We start from the raw sequence: 12,301 nt of genomic DNA, 5'->3' as shown, positions 1-12,301 counted from the left end.
GAGGTGTTCATTTGGAAATTCAAAACTGTCGGACCGACAAAGAGATGCGAATCATAGAGTCCCACAGCAGGAGACAGGCCCTTCGGCCCAACATGGTCCACTCCGAACAAACTGTCCATCAACACTAAGCCCATTTCCCTGCACTTGGCCCATTTCCTTCCATACCTTTCCTTTCCACGTATTTGTCGAAATGTCTTTTTAAATGTTGTTAATCGACCCACCTCAACCACTTCCGCTGGCATTTCATTCCATATGTGTACCACCCTCTGCGTAAAAAGAAACATTGCCCCTCACATTCCCTTTTATTCTTTTTCCTCGAACCTTAAACTGATGCCCTCTAGCCCTCACTTCCCCAACCCTGGAGTAAAAGTCTGAGTGCATTCATCCTCTCACGATCTCTTCACTTCTCTCAGGGCCTCTCAGTCTCTAATGCTCTAAATAAAAATATCTTAGCTTGTCCAACCTCTCCCTTTTACATAGACCCTTGAATCCTGGTAACATCCTTGTGTATGTCTTCAGCACTCTTCCAGGTTTAATAACATATTTGTTATAGACACTGCCCTGTCTACATATTTTGTTGGAAATATAGGACCTAATCCAAACTGGATAATCTGGCTGATGGGGCAGGAAACCACTTCCTTTCTTGAGAGACAAGTCTCCTGGAGAGAACTGGCTGGCTGACTGATCTACTGACCCTCACAGTGCCCCACTGCCCTCAGTTATCTGGAGGGAGTCCACACATTTGCCTAAGGTGGTGCTTGAAACCTTTATCATCTTTGGGATGGATCCCCATTCATTCCGTGCTATGGAGTCATGCAGCCTGGAAACAGACCCTTCAGACCAACCAGTCCATGATCCCCAACTAAACTAGTGCCACCCATCTGCTCCTGGCCTGTATCCAGTTTGTTAATAGTTTTGTTCAACGTGAGAGTTGGACAAATAAATAGCTGATTGTTGATTTTAAAGTGTTGGGGATTTATTCTTATCACTAGAGACGTTTACACCACTTTTAATGCTAATTTTACAGATTATTAGGTGACACGGTCCTCTGGGTGTTTCTGTTTGAGAAAGGTGGTGCTGTCAGCCTTCGCTTTATAAGAGTATTGACGTGATGTACTGCTGAATGCAATGGAGTCAACATGAATCCCAGCCTCTCTCTGTGGTTGTGGGTGAATCGCCTCAATTTGGCTCTTAACTCAGAAACTGCACACAATTAACTGCTGAAACAATGATTTACACTTTATTGTATGTAGCAACCAAAAATAAAACTCCTCAAGTAACCAAGTTCAACCTCACAATTTGGCTATCACCCAATTGATGGCAGAATTTAACTGAATTTCCACCAAAAGTATCTGTCTCTGGAAGTGTCCAGGGATTCAATGCAGCATTCTTCTTCCAAGTACCGCTGCCACTTCATTCTGAGGTTGAATTCTGGTGGAGATTCCTCGCTTTCAAATCTGTGATGTGATGCTTCTTTAGATTCTAACACCACCTCCCCACATTTCTGGAGATCTCCGGTCTGTCGCTTACCTTCTTATCCTCGAGGTTTAGTGGTTTGCTTGGTACAGCCTTTCCTGCAAAAAAACCCCTTTACGTCAGGGCCTTCCTTCCACAGACAAACTTAATTGTCCTTTTGTCATGAGCTTATTAAACACTTCGCTCATCTGTCCCAGGAAACAGCTCGTTGTTTTGCGTCCTTCTTCCCAGGGATGGTTAACTAGCAGAAATTAGGCCATTCAGCCCATTGAATCTGCTCCACTATTCAATCATGGCTGATATGTTTCTCAACCCAATTCTCCCCGTAACCCTTGATACTTTAGAATGATTGAATCTACTCCACCATTCAATGGGCTGAATGGCCTAATTTCTGCCTCTGAGGTCTTCTGATGTAGCAGTTTCTCAGTGGCCGTTTTGTTTCTTGGTCCAGAAAGAGTTCCTGCTGACTCAGGGAATTTGGAAAGTTCTGCAGTTTAAAGGACCACACCACATTCCCATCTGCCTTCGCCTGAGATACTGGCAATTCCCAAGATCCTTTGGTATCCCTGAAAACAATCGAGGTGTCTGGAAATCTCTGCTGCTACTCTGGAACAGAAGGATTATGGGGAGAAAATTCAGAAATCTGATGTGCAAAGAAACTATGGAGTTCTACTCCAGGATTCTCTCAAGGTAAACTTGCAGGTTGAGTTAGTGGTTAGGAAGGTAAATATTTTGATCAGACTTGAATATAAAAGCAGGGATGTACTTCTGAGGCTCTGAGAGGCTCCAGTCAGGCCACAATTGGAGTACTGTATGTAGATTTGGGCCCCATATCTCAGGTAGGATGTACTGGCCCTGGAACATGTTCAGACGTGGTTCACAAGAATGGTCCAGGAATGAAGACTTTAACATATGAAGAACATTAGAGGACTCTAGGTTTATACTTCATGGAGTTCAGAAGGATGAGAGGGGATCTAATGGAAACCTACAGAATAATGAATGGCGTGGATGTTGGGAAGATGTTTCCATTCGGAGGAGAGACTAGAACCTGAGGGCTCAGCCTTCGCATCAAGGGAAGACCTTTAGAACAGAGGCAAGAGAAACTTCTTAAGCCAGAGTGTGGTGAATCTATGGAATTCACCGCCACAGAAGGCTGCGGAGGCCGAGTTACTGAGTATATTTAAAACTGAGATAGATCGGTTCTTGAGTATCAAAGGTTTCAAGGGTTACGAGGAGAATGGGGTTGAGAAACTTATCAGCCATGATTGAATGGCGAAGCAGACTCAATGGGCTGAATGGCCTAATTTCTGCTCCTATGGTCTTATGATATGCTGATGTGTGGAGGGGGAAAAAAAGAGATGAAGAGAGAAAGACAGTTAAGGTGAAGCTCGATAGAGATGAAGGAAGTATAAGAATTGTATGATAAATGGCAGAACACATAGGAGTACTGGCATACAGAGGGATCTGGGCATATAGATCCATGGAAGTGGTAATGCAGGTAGGCATGGTAGTCAAGAAGGTACACAGCACGCTTCCTTCAGTGTAAGAGTTACATTACAGCTGTTTATTCTGCACACCTGCGTTCGATTTTAGTGTCAGGCAACTATCTGTGTGGAGTTGGCAGATTGTCCCTGCACCCCACCTCCCGTGTCTGTGTGGGCTTCCTCCGGGTGCTCCGGCTTCCTCCTACAATCCAAACTTGTATCGGTTAGGATTAGCGAAGCTAAATTACCCATAGCGTCCAGGGAGAGGCAGGTTAAGTTGGATCGTCTGTGTGTCAATTCCACCAATGTTCAGGGATGTGAAAGTTCGGTACATTAGTCAGGAGTAAATGTCGATAATGGGGGTAAGAAAACGGGACTCCACGTGTTAATCTTTAGAGGGCCAGTGTTGACTTGTTGGGCTGAATGGTCTGTTTCCACGCTGGAGGGATTCTGTGATAGTCAGAGGTGTTTTTTTCCCTGCAAAGTGGAAAAGTCAAATAAAAGAGGTTCAAGGTGAGAGGGGGACTGTTTGGGGGAGAAGTGGTGGGGGTGGGGAATTTACACAGAGGGATGGTGGGTTTCTGGAACGCACTGCCAGTGCAGGTAGTGGAAGCAGGCACCTTAACAACATTTAAGACGCATGAACGGGAGGTGAACAGAGGAACAGAAACCAAACATGGGCAATAAATAGCAGATCTAAGTAAGGATTAAGAATTAGCACAGGCTTGGAGGTGGTGCCTAAACTAAATAAGAAGGGCCTGTGATTGTGCTGTATTGTATTGATACAGCTTTCCCCCACTATTTGAAAATAGAGTGTTCCTTTCATAAGGCGAAATGGCCTAAAGCAAAGAAGCAATTACCATGAATTAATTTATATTATGCCTTTCTTTGTAAAAGCGACAATCCTCTTCAGATTTCTTTCGGTTTGTGAGAACAGGTATTAATGTAGGTCTTTTGTAAAAGTGAAGTAATGTAAAGTGAACTTTCGAAAAGTGGGGGATACCTTTATGCTGATGGAGGGGAGATGGGGGAGCAATGAAGAGGGGTGGATGGAGGCTCCGGTGGAGAATAAACACAGAGACCAATTGAGCAGCTTGGCCTGGCCCTGTGCTGGAGACTCAATGGGATAGAGACAAATGTATCTATTTCAGGTATACCTGCAGTATGCTCCATCCAGGATAAAAAAAAATGTCCTTCATCTGCTTCAGCATACAGGGCAGATGAGCAGTTTCTCCCCGGTACGGACCAAGAGGTGATGCGACTGAGTGGAGCCTTTCCCGTGCTGAATGCAGGTGAATGGCCGCTGCCCGGTGTGCAAATGCTGATGAATATCGCGCAGGCGGGGAAGGGAAACCATTCCTACACTCCCTGCATTTTCATGATTTCTCCATGGTGCAGGTGTCCTCATATTTCTCCAGGTTCAACAATCAGTTGAAACTCGCTCACACTTACAGCATATGCGTGGTGTTACTGGTGAACCCTCTGATCATTGGAGGACTCTCTCATTCAGTCTGTAAAGCATGTTCCAATCACGACTCTGGTGTGTGGGTATGTGAGACTGAGTCTCCAGTCACACTGACGTTTAAAACCTAACAAAGCAGGCAGACCTTCTCCCCTTTGTTTTCAAGGCCATCAATATCCAAGTCCTGGTGAATCAACCAACTGTCAGACTTGTTTGGTCTGAGATTTCTGCCTCTAAATTCTTCTCTTGCAATCTCTTTCCACAGGAATATTACAAAGGTCATCGCTGTCAGTCCACAATAGAAAATCAGAACACACAATTCTAGTTTCTGTGGAACATTCTTTCCTCTCTTAATACCCAAGATCTTTGTGTTGATCTATATGTAAATGTATACAGCAGGGTAATGTGGTGGATTGCATACTCCATGAAGAGTTCACTCAAGTTGCTGAATGAACATCTATCGTGCAGTATTGACGTTCTTACTGAAGATATACAATATTCTGCAGTACAAAATTATGAGCCCAGAAACACTGCAAATCATGCTTTTAGAGCCATAAACATTCCATCAAATATGTAACATATACCCCAGACTTATCCGTCTTATATTTATAACGCACGGTTGTCTTACATTTCCAAAAGACTCAGATTTAAGTTTTAAGTGTGACTGTTTGTAAAAGAAGCCGTCTTTTGGACTCCTTCCATGCTATACTGACTCTATTACTGGAAATACATCCATACAACCAGGATTCATGGATCAACGACGTGAGGCTTATCTTTACTCTCTTATAATTTTCTGTTGCATAAATGTTTCGACAAATGCTTTTCACCAGTCACAGAGTCAGAGACATAAAGCACAGAAACAGATCCTTCAATCTAACTTGTCCATGCTGACCAGATATCCAAAATTAGTCTAGTTCCATTTGCCATCACTTGATCCATATCCCTCTAAACCCTTCCTATTCATATACCCATCCAGATGCCTCCAACACTTCCTCTGGCAGCTCATTCCATACACACAAAACCCTCTGCAAAAAAAGGTTGACTGCAAGGTCCCTTTTAAATTTTTCCCCTCTCGCCCTAAACCTATGCCCTCGAGTTCTGCACTCCCCCTATCCCAGGGAAAAGACCTTGTCTACTCACCCCGTCCTCACTCCAAGTTTTTATAAACCTCTTTAAAAAACACACACTCAGCCTGCGATGCTCCAGGGAAAACAGCCCCATCTTATTCAGCCTCTCCTTGTAGTTCAAACCCTCCTACCCTGGCAACAGCCTTGTGACTCTTCTCTGAATCCTTTCAAGTTTCACAGCATCCTGCCTATAGGCGAGAGACCAGAATTGCACACAATATTTCAGAAGAAGCCGACTGAAACTGACTTTTGCAGAGTCTGCTCCCTGCTTGGATTCATAATCTCTGCCTCCCGTTGCTGCAAGTGAACAGTGCTTTCCCCCCCTTCTCTCTCACTCCCAGGATAAGGAATGGAAAGGTGGACACATTGCTTCATTCCCAGATTTTCAGTTTGTGAGAAGATTTGTAGCTCGGGTGCTCGTTGTGATTGTGTTTGCCGAGCTGGGAATTTTTGTTGCAGACGTTTCATCCCCTGTCTAGGTGATATCCTCGGTGCTTGGGAGCCTCTTGTGAAGTGCTTCTGTGATGTTTCCTCCGGCATTTATAGTGGTTTGTCTCTGCCGCTTCCCTTTGTCAGTTCCAACTGTCCGCTGCAGTGGCCGATATATTGGGTCCAGGTCAATCTGTTTGTTGATCGAATCTGTGGATGAGTGCCATGCCAGAGAACAGCCAGGGAATTCCGAGAGGCATGGCCTCTCGGCATTATTCCAGTACCACATTTTTCAACTCTGGATCTGGGACAAGGTGTGTGGTGTGGGGGAAGGGGAGGGGAAATAAGGAAACTGGTGAAATCTACATTGATCCTATGTAGTTCGTGGGTCCCAAGGCAGAAGATGAGGTGTTCTTCCAACAAGTATCAGGTAGCTAGAGCTTGAAGGGGGAGGCAGCAGAGTACTTGCGTGTCCTTGACGGATTGGGAGGGGGAGTTAAAGCGTTCAGCCACAAGGCGGTGGGGTTGTTTAGTTTTGGTGTCCCAGAGCTGTTCCCTGAAATGTTCTGCAAGTTGGCGTCCAGTCTCCCCAATGTGGCAGAGACCACATCGAGAGCAATGGACGTATAAATAAATCTTATAAACAAATTGTACAAATCTTAGATTGCCAGAGTTATTTTCTTTAATTAAGTTAAAGAAAATTTTAATTAAATTGGGTGACTACATGAAACGGTTTGTTAGTCAGACTCAAGTCATCATCCTCAAATGAGACAATGCCATTAATATCAGTGAACAACTGCTTTTTGTTAGAACCACAAGTTCTTGATTTATTTTCACAACTTACTGATATTCACATCTGCACATTCAATGTCAAACTCTGACATCAGAAATGACATGACACCATTAATTTTTTCTTACAATAATCCAACAAACAAATTAATAACACAGTGAATACCAAGTCTCATTAATATAAAATTAAATTTGACCAAATAAAATGTAAAATCGAGATGTGAGATAACAAATGGGGGAAGGGCAGAAGGCAAGAAATGCAGCATCACAGAAGGTGCTCCTCCAGGGAGTGTATTTTACCAACTACAACTGCTAAATATAAACAAACACTCTGACATGATCCTCCGGTTTTAATGTAAACCATAGCCCCATACAGTAGGTACCATTTAAATAAGTTAATAGATACAAGCCTTGAGCAAATCCAGCCTCCAGCCGGACCCCCCGCTTCTTGGAGCTCGGACCTTCCTCCAGCTCCGGGGGGTTGTTGAGCTCCTGGGCTCCGGCCGCCGCCGAAGAAGCCGCGGGCGCCGGCTCTCTCTCCTCCACCGCCGACATTTTTAATTTGTTTTCTCGTTCACCCGGTAACCGTCACCTCCCCCTTCCCGGGCCCCGGAAATTATACAAAAATAAACAATAAACCCCACCGGGGACTGTCTCCTTTTCTTCACAACTTTTGTTTGAAAAGTTCCGGCTTTAATTTGAAATGTATTTTAAAGGTATTTTCTGAGGTAAACGATACCTGTCTGCCCCCCTCCCTCCGTCAGAAACCGCCCGCTGAGTCGATGAGAAAACCGCAGCCTCGCGCCGCCATCTTTGTTTTTCTTCTTCATTCCGTCTCCTCCTTCAGTGACGCGTGTCATCCACATCCCGCCCAATCAGAACGCGCCTTACTCCACCTGACCAATGGCATCCGGCTTTGCGGACGCCCCAGATCGTCGTTCACCGATTCCTCCGCACCGAACTTTGGGATTGGCGGAGAGGTTCGCACAAACGTCAGAGTCTCCGCCCCTTTCCGCTCTCATTCATTCATTCATTCAACAGGAGGAGGACTCAATTTACTACAATGGGCTCGAGGGGTACTGTGGTAGATTGTGGAGTATAAGATCATAGGACACGGAATTTATGGCAAAAGGTTTCCGTCTGATTTAACTGAAATTATAAATTTAAAAAGACCCAGTCTGAGAACACTTCAGCGGTCCGGGGCATTCGACCTCGGACCTCCAGGTGACCATCCTCCAAGTGGACATCAGGACAGGCAACAATGCAAAGTAGGCGAGCAGAGGCTGATAGCCAAGTACGGTGTCCATGGGGATGGCATCGACCGGTATCTTGGGTTCATGTCACACTAATGTCACACTACAGACCCATACACTCATGCAGACCCTTTCTCATACACTCACACATCCACTTCCACATGCACACGCAACCTCTCACAGACTTATGACTTTTTACACTTGCACATACACATATTCTCTCACAACCACCCATCCCCCCTCCCCCAACACACACACACTCCTATAATTTGGAGATGCCGGTGTTGTACTGGAGTGTACAAGGTTAAAAATCACACAACACCAGGTTATAGTCCAACAGGTTTAATTGGATATTCCCCTAAGACACCCGATAGGCAAAGCCTCCAACTTTGAAAAAATAATCTTGTAACCTGAGAAAGGGCGAAATGAATTGATACACTGTTTCAAATGAGGCACTGAAATTACTGGGTTCAAGAGAAAAATAAGAACTTCATTCACATATACTGTGCTCTTATACGCCCTTGATACCCCCTCTGGGCCAACTATATTGGGATCCCTACACTGGGGGATGTGACTACAGATTGTTTTGGTTGGTTGGTCTCCCAACTGCCTGCGTAGTCACCTTTGTAATCGTTTTTACATGTTTTTATTGATTGTGAAGTTTGGTCGAACTTCATAGTGGTTCCCCCCTGGTAACGACCTGACAGAGGAAACTCAATAACGGAGAGTTGCTTTGATCTGCTCTGCGTGGCTTTATTGGTATGGATTTTATCCAGTGCTAGTTTTAGCTATAGTAGGGGATTTTAATCTTCTCTTCCGTTGCCAGAGTATTACTCTTGTCAGGCCGGCGAATACAACCCGAGAAGAAGCGCGAGACGGTTGGTGACCTTCGTTCATTTAATAGATAACGTTGGTAGCTTGACGATTATGCAGAACACCATAGATCCCGGTTGGGTGTGAAACCGGGCAAATAACCGCCCCGCACGGTTGTTATTGGCGGCACCGTGCACAAAGTGTATGAGCCAAACAAGGAGTATGCCATCCATTTCTACACAGACGGATGAGACCTTTACGATTATCCCGACACGGTTGCCCTCAGGCAGGCATAGTCGGGACAAGACATAGTCGAGTTGAAAGATCCGTAGAGAAGGCCTCTCTCGAATCCCGTCCTCTCGACAGTTGGACAATTTTAAACTCTAGTTTTCAAGGGCCCTTTGATTTTAGTCACAATAGAGAATCAGAGAGAGAGAGTATTGAGTTTAGGGTAAATCCACCGGTTGTCATTGAGAAGGATAAAATAGAAGTAAAATTATCTATTGGATATTTAATTATTATGTGTAAATTATGTCCTGTGTAAATACAACAGGACAATTTAGGAAACACTTAAATAAATGTAAAGGGACAAAATCGGTTAGAATAAAATGTAGTAAATGCGACTGGGAAGGTAGCTATCACTCAGTCGTATGTCACTATCCAAAATGTCATAATAATAGGGAAAATGGAGAAATAGGAAATATGTTTCAATGTGAACTGTGTCCTCTAAAATTTACATCGGCTATAGGTTTGGGGCAGCACGAGAGGCACATGCACCCCCTGTATTAAGAAATTTAAAAGGAATCAAAATAAAAGGGATAATTCTGAAAGCGTAGAAAAAAGTAGGAAAGGAGTTTGGTCCAGCTCCGAAATAGTGATATTAAAAACATTGGAGTAAGAATTTAGTGGCCGTAAAAATATCAATAAACAAATCGCTGAGAGATTAAAAACAAAAAAAATGCTGAAACAGATTTCGGACAAAAGATGATTATTAATTAAGCAAAATAAAAATAGTGATAAAATAGAGGATAAAACATGCAATAAGGAAATAGTCCCTAGTAATGATAATGATACAGATGTTAGAATTGAGGAAAGAATAGCCAGAGACTATTTTCCAGGGCAGAAATGGCTAACACGAGGGGTCATAGTTTTAAGCTGGTTGGAGGAAAGTATAGAGGGGATTCTTTACACAGAGAGTTGAGAGAGCATGAAATGCGTTGCCAGCAGCAGTTGTGGAAGCAAGGTCATTGGGGACATTTAAGCAACTGCTGGACATGCATATGGTCACAGAAATTTGAGGGTGCATACATGAGGATCAATGATCGGCACAACATCGTGGGCTGAAGGGCCTGTTCTGTGCTGTACTGTTCTATGTTCTATGTAATAATAGATGGAAATAAACACCTAGGAAATGTTAGGGAGAAGGGAAATACAGAATTGACTAAAAAATCATTTAATGGAATTACTAGATATTTTGAGGACAAAATAAGTAAAAATAAGTGAATAATGGTAAACGATAATGATGGAATTATGAATGAGATAATTAGTAAGTTATGTAATAGAAAGGATAGTAAAAAAAGTAGGTAAGGAAAAAGTTGAAAATAAAAATGGAAACACTCAGTATGAAAACAGGCAAAGTTATAAGACAACACCTAATAATGCTAGAAAGAGATATAGCAAGAAAAAAGGACAATTTAAAGAAACGCAGCGCTATATTAAAAAAAAAGACAATATCTAGCGAGACCATTGATGGGAGCTCCAACTAAATGTGTCTGTCCATTAAGTAAGGATGAATTGGAAGAATATTTTAGTAATGGACTATCAATTCCCAATGAAAACAGTAATCTAAGAGGTTTAGCCAAATATAAAGGTAATATAGATAGTACCTTGAACAACATGCTGACCAGCCCGATTTCGGTGGAAGATGTCAATCAGGCCGTTAAGGCAATGAATATTAGAATCACGCTGGGGTTGGATCAGATGTTGGTCAAGGACACAATTGGAATATTTAATAAAGATAATAGGGTAATCCCGAGAATCTTTTCTATTTGGTTAAAAACGGGTAATATCCCTGATTCCATAAAGATATGTAGAACTGTATTAATTCCAAAAATTAATGATGAAGACGGATTAAAAAGATATAAACAACTGGAGACCGATAACGATAGGCCCGATTTTATTAAGACTTTTTACAAAAATTATCGTGAAGAGATTAACGATAATAGATTTAAATAAATGTCAAAAATAGTTCCTCACTGGAGTTGCTGGCTGCAAGGAAAATATTAAAATCCTCAGTAATGTTATCAATGGAGCCAAGAAAAAGAAAAGAGAATTAGCAATAGTATTTGTAGACTTGGGGAAAGCCTTCGACACGGTGGCGCATAAATTAATAATTAGCACGCTTAAAAAATTACAGCTCCCCCCAGACTTTATTAAATTAATCGTAAATTTGTATAATAATTTTACAGTAATTAAGGGTTTTAATTGTGAGACTAATTTGATAAAGATTTTAAAAGGGGTAAAACAGGGTGACTCTTTGTCACCTATACTTTTTAACATTATAATGGACCCCCTCATCAGTACACTCGAAGAGGTTAAAAAGGGGATTTTTTTTAGGCCCTGAAGGTGATAGTCACCACTGTGTGTCCCTTGGTTTTGCAGACGATATAGCCCTAGTTAGCCAATCAGATGAAGGGATAGTACACAATTTAAAACTCATAGAAAAATTCTGTAATAACACTGGGCTGGAAGTCAACAGGAAAAAGACAAAGGGTTTTCATTTTATTTATAAGAACAAGACGTTTATTTATAATAGTCGGGTAAAATGGAAATTTAATGAGATGGAAATACAGTATATAGAGCCAGGTAATACTGATAAATATTTGGGGGCAAAAATTGACCCATAGATTGGCATAAGCCAATCTCATTGAGAGGATCAGTTAGGTAATTGGATAATAAATCTTAAAAAGTCCTTTTTAAAGCCAGTACAAAAATTCGAGTTACTAAAATCTTATTTTATCCCTAGATTATATTGTTATCTTATTTTATCTGAGGTGTCCCAAAATTATTTAAATAAACTAGATAATTTAATTATAGGTAGGGTTAAAGAAATTTTGCATCTCCCTCAATCCATCGCAGACGCGATATTATGTGCCAGGAATCGCGATGGCGGCCTTGGATTGAATAAATTAACCACATTTATTCCAATTGCCATCTTGAGAAAAGTTGAATCGTTATATGGATCCTCAGATGAAATTCATCATGCCTCATTTTCATTTGAGGGGAATGTCGAAAATGCAGAAACTAAGTAGATTAAATTCATTGAAGGAAATTTTGAATCATATATATATGGGCAATTGGAGGAGAGAACAAATATTATTGATAATGAGAACATCAACGGTATTGAAGGATATAGCAGCAAAAACTATACTAATTGGAGAGAATTGAAAGTACAGAAATGGATGGCCT

The 12,301-nt window shown here is 42.1% G+C and overlaps 1 protein-coding gene across 1 annotated transcript in view; it reads right to left on the bottom strand.

Annotated features, from left to right (window-relative positions):
- Window positions 1–12,301, bottom strand: part of LOC140460903 (uncharacterized) — a 261,829-nt gene that overhangs the window by 56,713 nt on the left and 192,815 nt on the right. The gene's annotated exons all lie outside the window — the stretch shown is intronic.

Source organism: Chiloscyllium punctatum, chromosome 36 (assembly GCF_047496795.1).
Source record: "Chiloscyllium punctatum isolate Juve2018m chromosome 36, sChiPun1.3, whole genome shotgun sequence".
In the NCBI taxonomy this organism is placed as follows: domain Eukaryota; kingdom Metazoa; phylum Chordata; class Chondrichthyes; order Orectolobiformes; family Hemiscylliidae; genus Chiloscyllium; species Chiloscyllium punctatum.
The sequence above is the reverse complement of the archived record's forward strand: the minus strand, read 5'-3'. Positions and strand labels throughout refer to the sequence as shown.